Source organism: Triticum aestivum, chromosome 7A (assembly GCF_018294505.1).
Source record: "Triticum aestivum cultivar Chinese Spring chromosome 7A, IWGSC CS RefSeq v2.1, whole genome shotgun sequence".
NCBI classification, from domain to species: Eukaryota; Viridiplantae; Streptophyta; class Magnoliopsida; order Poales; family Poaceae; genus Triticum; species Triticum aestivum.
The window spans coordinates 734,690,061-734,699,274 of NC_057812.1; positions in this window are offsets into that span (position 1 = coordinate 734,690,061).

A 9,214-nucleotide genomic window follows, 5' to 3' on the forward strand; every position below is an offset into this window, starting at 1 on the left:
TATGGTTGGCATGGAATTCATCTCTTCCCGGCATCACTTCAATTAGAAGTTGGCGCCCCTCATGTGCAGCCATTTGTGTGCTTGTTTTTCCTCAAAGGGAATACATTCACATTTCATGTCATAATAATTAGTGATTCACAAATACCATAACAGAAAACCAATGGACATAATTAGTTTTTCAAGTGAGTCTATGTATAGAGTTGTGACTGCCTGAGCACAAAGGCATAGAGAAGCCCACAAAAGCTTTTGTCTAGGGAAAGTCCCACAACCCATCATATTTATCAACCATGGTGAATCGAATGACTAAACAATTGATGTTCATACTCTTATATTCTTATTTAGTGCAACTAAACATCACAAACCACAAGGTTAACTGGAATATTATAATCTAGCTCTCGGTAAAACATAAATGGTCATTAGTGTTGGGGAACGTTGCAGAAAACAAAAATTTTCCTACGGTTTCACCAAGATCCATCTAGGAGTTCATCTAGCAACGAGTGATTAGATGCATCTATGTACCTTGTAGATCGTGAGCGGAAGCGTTCAAAGAACGGGGATGAGGGAGTCATACTCGACGTGATTCAAATCACCGAAGATCCTAGCACCGAACGGACGGCACCTCTGTGTTCAACACATGTACGGAACAGCCACATCTCCTCCTTCTTGATCCAGCAAGGGGGAAGGAGAGGTTGAGGGAGATGGCACCAGCAGCAGCACGACGGCGTGGTGATGGTGGAGCTGCGGTACTCCGTCAGGGCTTCGCCAAGCACTATGAAGGAGGAGGAGGTGTTGGAGAGGGAGAAGAAGGCAACCAAAGGCGTGGATGAAAAGCCCTCCTTCCCCCACTATATATAGGAGGGCCAAGGGGGGGGCGGCCCTAGGAGATCCAATCTCCTAGGGGGGTGCGCCAAGGGGAGGTTTCCCTCCCCCCCCCCCCCAAGGCACCTAGGTGGTGCCTTCCACTAGTGGGACTCTTCCCCTTTGGAAACCCTAGGCGCATGGGCCTCTTGGGGCTAGTGCCCTTGGCCCATGTAGGCCAAGGCGCACCCTCTACAGCCCATGTGGCCCCCGGGACAGGTGGCCCCACCCGGTGGGCCCCCGGGACCCTTCCGGTGGTCCCGGTATAATACCGATAACCCCGAAACTTGTCCCGATGGCCGAAATAGGACTTCCCATATATAAATCTTTACCTCCGGACCATTCCGGAACTCCTCGTGACGTCCGGGATCTCATCCGGGGCTCCGACCAATATTCGGGTTACTGCATATACATATCCCTACAACCCTAGCGTCACCGAACCTTTAGTGTGTAGACCCTACGGGTTCGGGAGATATGTAGACATGACCGAGACGACTCTCCGGTCAATAACCAACAGCGGGATCTGGATACCCATGTTGGCTCCCACATACTCCACGATGATCTCATCGGATGAACCACGATGTCGAGGATTCAAGCAACCCCATATACAATTCCCTCTGTCAATCGATATGTTACTTGCCCGAGATTCGATCGTCGGTATCCCAATACCTCGTTCAATCTCGTTACCGGCAAGTCACTTTACTCGTACCGTAGTGCATGATCCCGTGACCAGACACTTGGTCACTTTGAGCTCATTATGATGATGCATTACCGAGTGGGCCCAGTGATACTTCTCCGTCATACGGAGTGACAAATCCCAGTCTCGATCCGTGTCAACCCAACAGACACTTTCGGAGATACCCGTAGTATACCTTTATAGTCACCCAGTTACGTTGTGACGTTTGGTACACCCAAAGCACTCCTACGGTATCCGGGAGTTACATGATCTCATGGTCTAAGGAAAAGATACTTGACATTGGAAAACTCTAGCAAACGAACTATACGATCTTGTGCTATGTTTAGGATTGGGTCTTGTCCATCACATCATTCTCCTAATGATGTGATCTCGTTATCAATGACATCCAATGTCCATAGTCAGGAAACCATGACTATCTGTTGATCAACGAGCTAGTCAACTAGAGGCTTACTAGGGACATGTTGGTGTCTGTTATTCACACATGTATTACGATTTCTGGATAACACAATTATAGCATGAATAAATACAATTATCATGAACAAGGAAATATAATAATAATGCTTTTATTATTGCCTCTAGGGCATATTTCCAACAGTCTCCCACTTGCACTAGAGTCAATAATCTAGTTACATTGTGATGAATCGAACACCCATGGAATTCTGGTGTTGATCATGTTTTGCTCTAGGGAGAGGTTTAGTCAACGGATCTGCTACATTCAGGTCCGTATGTACTTTACAAATCTCTATGTCTCCAGCTTGAACATTTTCACGAATGGAGTTGAAGCGACGCTTGATGTGCCTTGTCTTCTTGTGAAACCTGGGCTCCTTGGCAAGAGCAATAGCTCTAGTGTTGTCACAGAAGAGCTTGATCGGCCCCGACGCATTGGGTATGACTCCTAGGTCGGTGATGAACTCCTTCACCCAAATTGCTTCATGCGCTGCCTCCGAGGCTGCCATGTACTCCGCTTCACATGTAGATCCCGCCACGACGCTCTGCTTGCAACTGCACCAGCTTACTGCCCCACCATTCAAAATATACACGTATCCGGTCTGTGACTTAGAGTCATCCAGATCTGTGTCAAAGCTAGCGTCGACGTAACCCTTTACGACGAGCTCTTCGTCACCTCCATAAACGAGAAACATTTCCTTAGTCCTTTTCAGGTACTTCAGGATATTCTTGACCGCTGTCCAGTGTTCCTTGCCGGGATTACTTTGGTACCTTCCTACCAAACTTACGGCAAGGTTTACATCAGGTCTGGTACACAGCATGGCATACATAATAGAACCTATGGCTGAGGCATAGGGGATGACACTCATCTCTTCTATATCTTCTGCCGTGGTCGGACATTGAGCTAAGCTCAATTTCATACCTTGCAACACAGGCAAGAACCCCTTCCTAGACTGATCCATATTGAACTTCTTCAATATCTTATCAAGGTATGTGCTTTGCGAAAGACCTATGAGGCGTCTTGATCTGTCTCTATAGATCTTGATGCCTAATATATAAGCAGCTTCTCCAAGGTCCTTCATTGAAAAACTCTTATTCAAGTAGGCCTTAATGTTGTCCAAAAGTTCTATATCATTTCCCATCAAAAGTATGTCATCTACATATAATATGAGAAATGCTACAGATCTCCCACTCACTTTCTTGTAAACACAGGCTTCTCCATAAGTCCGCGTAAACCCAAACGCTTTGATCATCTCATCAAAGCGAATGTTCCAACTCCGAGATGCTTGCACCAGCCCATAAATCGAGCGTTGGAGCTTGCATACCTTGTTAGCATTCTTAGGATCGACAAAACCTTCCGGCTGCATCATATACAATTCTTCCTTAAGGAAACCATTAAGGAATGCCATTTTGACGTCCATTTGCCAAATTTCATAATCGTAGAATGCGGCAATTGCTAACATGAATCAGACGGACTTTAGCTTCGCTACCGGTGAGAAAGTCTCATCGTAGTCAACCCCTTGAACTTGTCGATAACCCTTAGCGACAAGCCTAGCTTTATAGATGGTCACATTACCATCCGCGTCTGTCTTCTTCTTAAAGATCCATTTATTTTCTATGGCTCTCCATTCAACGGGCAAGTCAGTCAAAGTCCATACTTCGTTTTCATACATGGATCCTATCTCGGATTTCATGGCTTCTAGCCATTTGTCGGAATCCGGGCCCGCCATCGCTTCTTCATAGTTCGAAGGTTCACCGTTGTCTAACAACATGATTTCCAAGACAGGGTTGCCGTACCACTCTGGTGCGGAACGTGTCGTTGTGGACCTTTGAATTTCAGTAGGAGCTTGATCAGAAGTATCTTGATCATTATCAATAACTTCCTCTCTAGTTGGTGCAGGCACCTCAGGAACATTTTCTTGAGTTGTGCCATTTTCCGGTTCAAGAGGTAACACTTCATCAAGTTCTACTTTCCTCCCACTTACTTCTTTCGAGAGAAACTCTTTCTCTAGAAAGAATCCATTCTTGGCAACAAAGATCTTGCCTTCGGATCTGAGGTAGAAGGTATACCCAACAGTTTCTTTAGGGTATCCTATGAAGACGCATTTTTCCGACTTGGGTTCGAGCTTTTCAGGTTGAAGTTTCTTGACATAAGCATCGCATCCCCAAACTTTTAGAAACGATAGCTTAGGTTTCTTCCCAAACCATAATTCAAACGGTGTCGTCTCAAAGGATTTCGATGAAGCCCTATTTAAAGTGAATGTGGTAGTCTCTAAAGCACAGCCCCAAAAAGATAGCGGTAAATCGGTAAGAGACATCATAGATCGTACCATATCTAATAGAGTGCGATTACGACGTTCGGACACACCATTACGCTGAGGTGTTCCAGGCGGCGTGAGTTGTGAAACTATTCCACATTTTCTTAAGTGTGTGCCAAATTCGTGACTCAAGTATTCTCCTCCACGATCTGATCGTAGAAACTTGATTTTCCTGTCACGTTGATTCTCAACCTCACACTGAAATTCCTTGAACTTTTCAAAGGTTTCAGACTTGTGTTTCATTAAGTAGATATACCCATATCTACTCAAATCATCAGTGAGGGTGAGAACATAACGATAGCCACCGCGAGCCTCAACACTCATTGGACCGCACACATCAGTATGTATGATTTCCAATAAGTTAGTTGCTCGCTCCATTGTTCCTAAGAACGGAGTCTTGGTCATCTTACCCATGAGGCATGGTTCGCACGTGTCAAATGATTCATAATCAAGAGACTCTAAAAGTCCATCTTCATGGAGATTCTTCATGCGTTTGACACCTATGTGACCAAGGCGGCAGTGCCACAAGTATGTGGGACTATCATTATCAACTTTACATCTTTTGGTACTCACACTATGAATATGTGTAGCATTACGCTTGAGATTCGTTAAGAATAAACCATTCACCATAGGAGCATGACCATAAAACATATCTCTCATATAAATAGAACAACCATTATTCTCGGATTTAAATGAGTAGCCATCTCGAATTAAACGAGATCCCGATACAATGTTCATGCTCAAAGCTGGCACTAAATAACAATTATTAAGGTTTAAAACTAATCCCGAAGGTAAATGTAGAGGTAGCGTGCCGACGGCGATCACATTGACCTTGGAACCATTCCCGACAAGCATCGTCACCTCGTCCTTTGCCAGTCTCCACTTATTCCGCAGCCCCTGCTTTGAGTTACAAATGTGAGCAACTGCACTGGTATCAAATACCCAGGAGCTACTACGGGTACTAGTAAGGTACACATCAATTACATGTATATCATATATACCTTTTGTTTTGCCGGCCTTCTTGTCCGCTAAGTATTTGGGGCAGTTCCGCTTCCAGTGACCACTTCCATTGCAATAAAAGCACTCAGTCTCGGGCTTGGGTCCATTCTTTAGCTTCTTCCCGGCAGCTTGCTTGCCGGGCGCGGCAACTCCCTTGTCGTCCTTCTTGAAGTTCTTTTTACCTTTGCCCTTCTTGAACTTAGTGGTTTTATTGACCATCAACACTTGATGTTCCTTCTTGACTTCTACCTCTGCTGATTTCAGCATAGCAAATACTTCACGAATGGTCTTTTCCATCCCCTGCATATTGAAGTTCATCACAAAGCTCTTGTAGCTTGGTGGAAGTGACTGGAGGATTCTGTCAATGACCGCGTCATCCGGGAGATTAACTCCCAGCTGAGTCAAGCGGTTATGTAACCCAGACATAGTGAGTATGTGCTCACTGACAGAACTATTTTCCTCCATCTTACAACTGAAGAACTTGTCGGAGACCTCATATCTCTCGATTCGGGCATGAGCTTGAAAAACCATTTTCAGCTCTTCGAACATCTCATATGCTCCATGTCTCTCAAAACGCTTTTGGAGCCCCGGCTCTAAGCTGTAAAGCATGCCGCACTGAACGAGGGAGTAGTCATCAGCACGTGTCTGCCAAGCGTTCATAACGTCTTGGTTCTGTGGGACGGGTGGATCACCTAGCGGTGCTTGTAGCACATAATCTTTCTTGGCAGCTATGAGGATGATCCTCAGGTTCCGGACCCAGTCCGTGTAGTTGCTGCCATTGTCTTTCAGCTTGGTTTTCTCTAGGAACGCGTTGAAGTTGAGGACTACGTTGGCCATTTGATCTACAAGACATATTGTAAAGATTTTAGACTAAGTTCATGATAATTAAGTTCATCTAATCAAATTATTCAATGAACTCCCACTTAGATAGACATCCCTCTTCTAGTCATCTAAGTATAGCATGATCCGAGTCAATTAGGCCGTGTCCGATCATCACGTGAGACGGACTAGTCAACGTCGGTGAACATCTTCATGTTGATCGTATCTTCTATACGACTAATGCTCGACCTTTCGGTCTTCTGTGTTCCGAGGCCATGTCTATACACATGCTAGGCTCGTTAAGTCAACCTAAGTGTTTGCATGTGTAAATCTGTCTTACACCCGTTGTATGTGAACGTTTGAATCAAACACCCGATCATCACGTGGTGCATTGAAACAACGAACTGTCGCAACGGTGCACAGTTAGGGGGAACACTTTCTTGAAATTGTTATGAGGGATCATCTTATTTACTACCGTCGTTCTAAGTAAACAAGATGCAAAACATGATAAACATCAAATGCAATCAAATTATAATAGTGACATGATATGGCCAATATCACATAGCTCCTTTGATCTCCATCTTGGGGCTCCATGATCATCTTGTCACCGGCTTGACACCATGATCTCCATCATCATGATCCCCATCATCGTGTCTCCATGAAGTTGCTCGCCAACTATTACTTCTACTACTATGGCTAACGCGTTTAGCAATAAAGTAAAGTAATTTACATGGCGTTTCTCAATGACACGCAGGTCATACAAAAAATAAAGACAACTCCTATGGCTCCTGCCGGTTGTCATACTCATCGACATGCAAGTCGTGATTCCTATTACAATAGCATGAACATCTCATACATCACATATAGATCATTTATTATTCATCACAACTTTGGCCATATCATATCACAAAGCACTTGCTGCAAAAACAAGTTAGACGTCCTCTAATTGTTGTTGCAAGTTTTACGTGGCTGAAGTAGGGTTCTAGCAAGAACGTTTTCTTACCTACGTGAAAGCCACAACGTGATTTGTCAACTTCTATTTACCCTTCATAAGGACCCTTTTCATCGAATCCGCTCCAACTAAAGTAGGAGAGACAGACACCCGCCAGCCACCTTATGCAACTTGTGCATGTTAGTCGGTGGAACCGGTCTCACGTAAGCGTACGTGTAAGGTTGGTCCGGGCCGCTTCATCCCACAATACCGTTGAAGCAAGATAAGACTAGTAGCGTCAAGAAAGTTGACAACATCTACGCCCACAACAAATTGTGTTCTACTCGCGCAAGAAGAACTATGCATAGACCTAGCTCATGATGCCACTGTTGGGGAACGTTGCAGAAAACAAAAATTTTCCTACGGTTTCACCAAGATCCATCTAGGAGTTCATCTAGCAACGAGTGATTAGATGCATCTACGTACCTTGTAGATCGCGAGCGGAAGCGTTCAAAGAACGAGGATGAGGGAGTCGTACTCGACGTGATTCGAATCACCGAAGATCCTAGCACCGAACGGACGGCACCTCCGTGTTCAACACACGTACGGAACAGACACGTCTCCTCCTTCTTGATCCAGCAAGGGGGAAGGAGAGGTTGAGGGAGATGGCACCAGCAGCAGCACGACGGCGTGGTGATGGTGGAGCTGCAGTACTCTGTCAGGGCTTCGTCAAGCACTATGGAGGAGGAGGAGGTGTTGGAGAGGGAGAAGAAGGCAACCAAAGGCGTGGATGAAAATCCCTCCTTCCCCCACTATATATAGGAGGGCCAAGGGGGGCGCCGGACCTAGGAGATCCAATCTCCTAGGGGGGTGCGGCCAAGGGGAGGTTTCCCTCCCCCCCAAGGCACCTAGGAGGTGCCTTCCACTAGTGGGACTCTTCCCCTTTGGAAACCCTAGGCGCATGGGCCTCTTGGGGCTAGTGCCCTTGGCCCATGTAGGCCAAGGCGCACCCTCTACAGCCCATGTGGCCCCCGGGACAGGTGGCCCCACCCGGTGGGCCCCCGGGACCCTTCCGGTGGTCCCGGTATAATACCAATAACCCCGAAACTTGTCCCGATGGCCGAAATAGGACTTCCCATATATAAATCTTTACCTCCGGACCATTCCGGAACTCCTCGTGACGTCCGGGATCTCATCCGGGACTTCGAACAATATTCGGGTTACTGCATATACATATCCCTACAACCCTAGCGTCACCGAACCTTAAGTGTGTAGACCCTACGGGTTCGGGAGATATGTAGACATGACCGAGACGACTCTCTGGTCAATAACCAACAACGGGATCTGGATACCCATGTTGGCTCCCACATACTCCACAATGATCTCATCGGATGAACCACGATGTCGAGGATTCAAGCAACCCCGTATACAATTCCCTTTGTCAATCGATATGTTACTTGCCCGAGATTCGATCGTCGGTATCCCAATACCTCGTTCAATCTCGTTATCGGCAAGTCACTTTACTCGTACCGTAGTGCATGATCCCGTTACCAGACACTTGGTCACTTTGAGCTCATTATGATGATGCATTACCGAGTGGGCCCAGTGATACCTCTCCGTCATACGGAGTGACAAATCCCAGTCTCGATCCGTGTCAACCCAACTACACTTTCGGAGATACCCGTAGTATACCTTTATAGTCACCCAGTTACGTTGTGACGTTTGGTACACCCAAAGCACTCCTACGGTATCCGGGAGTTACACGATCTCATGGTCTAAGGAAAAGATACTTGACATTGGAAAACTCTAGCAAACGAACTATACGATCTTGTGCTATGTTTAGGATTGGGTCTTGTCCATCACATCATTCTCCTAATGATGTGATCTCGTTATCAATGACATCCAATGTCCATAGTCAGGAAACCATGACTATCTGTTGATCAACGAGCTAGTCAACTAGAGGCTTACTAGGGACATGTTGGTGTCTGTTATTCACACATGTATTACGATTTCCGGATAACACAATTATAGCATGAATAAAGACAATTATCATGAACAAGGAAATATAATAATAATGCTTTTATTATTGCCTCTAGGGCATATTTCCAACAATTAGCTCGTGCTAAAGTTAGGTTGTCGATTAGC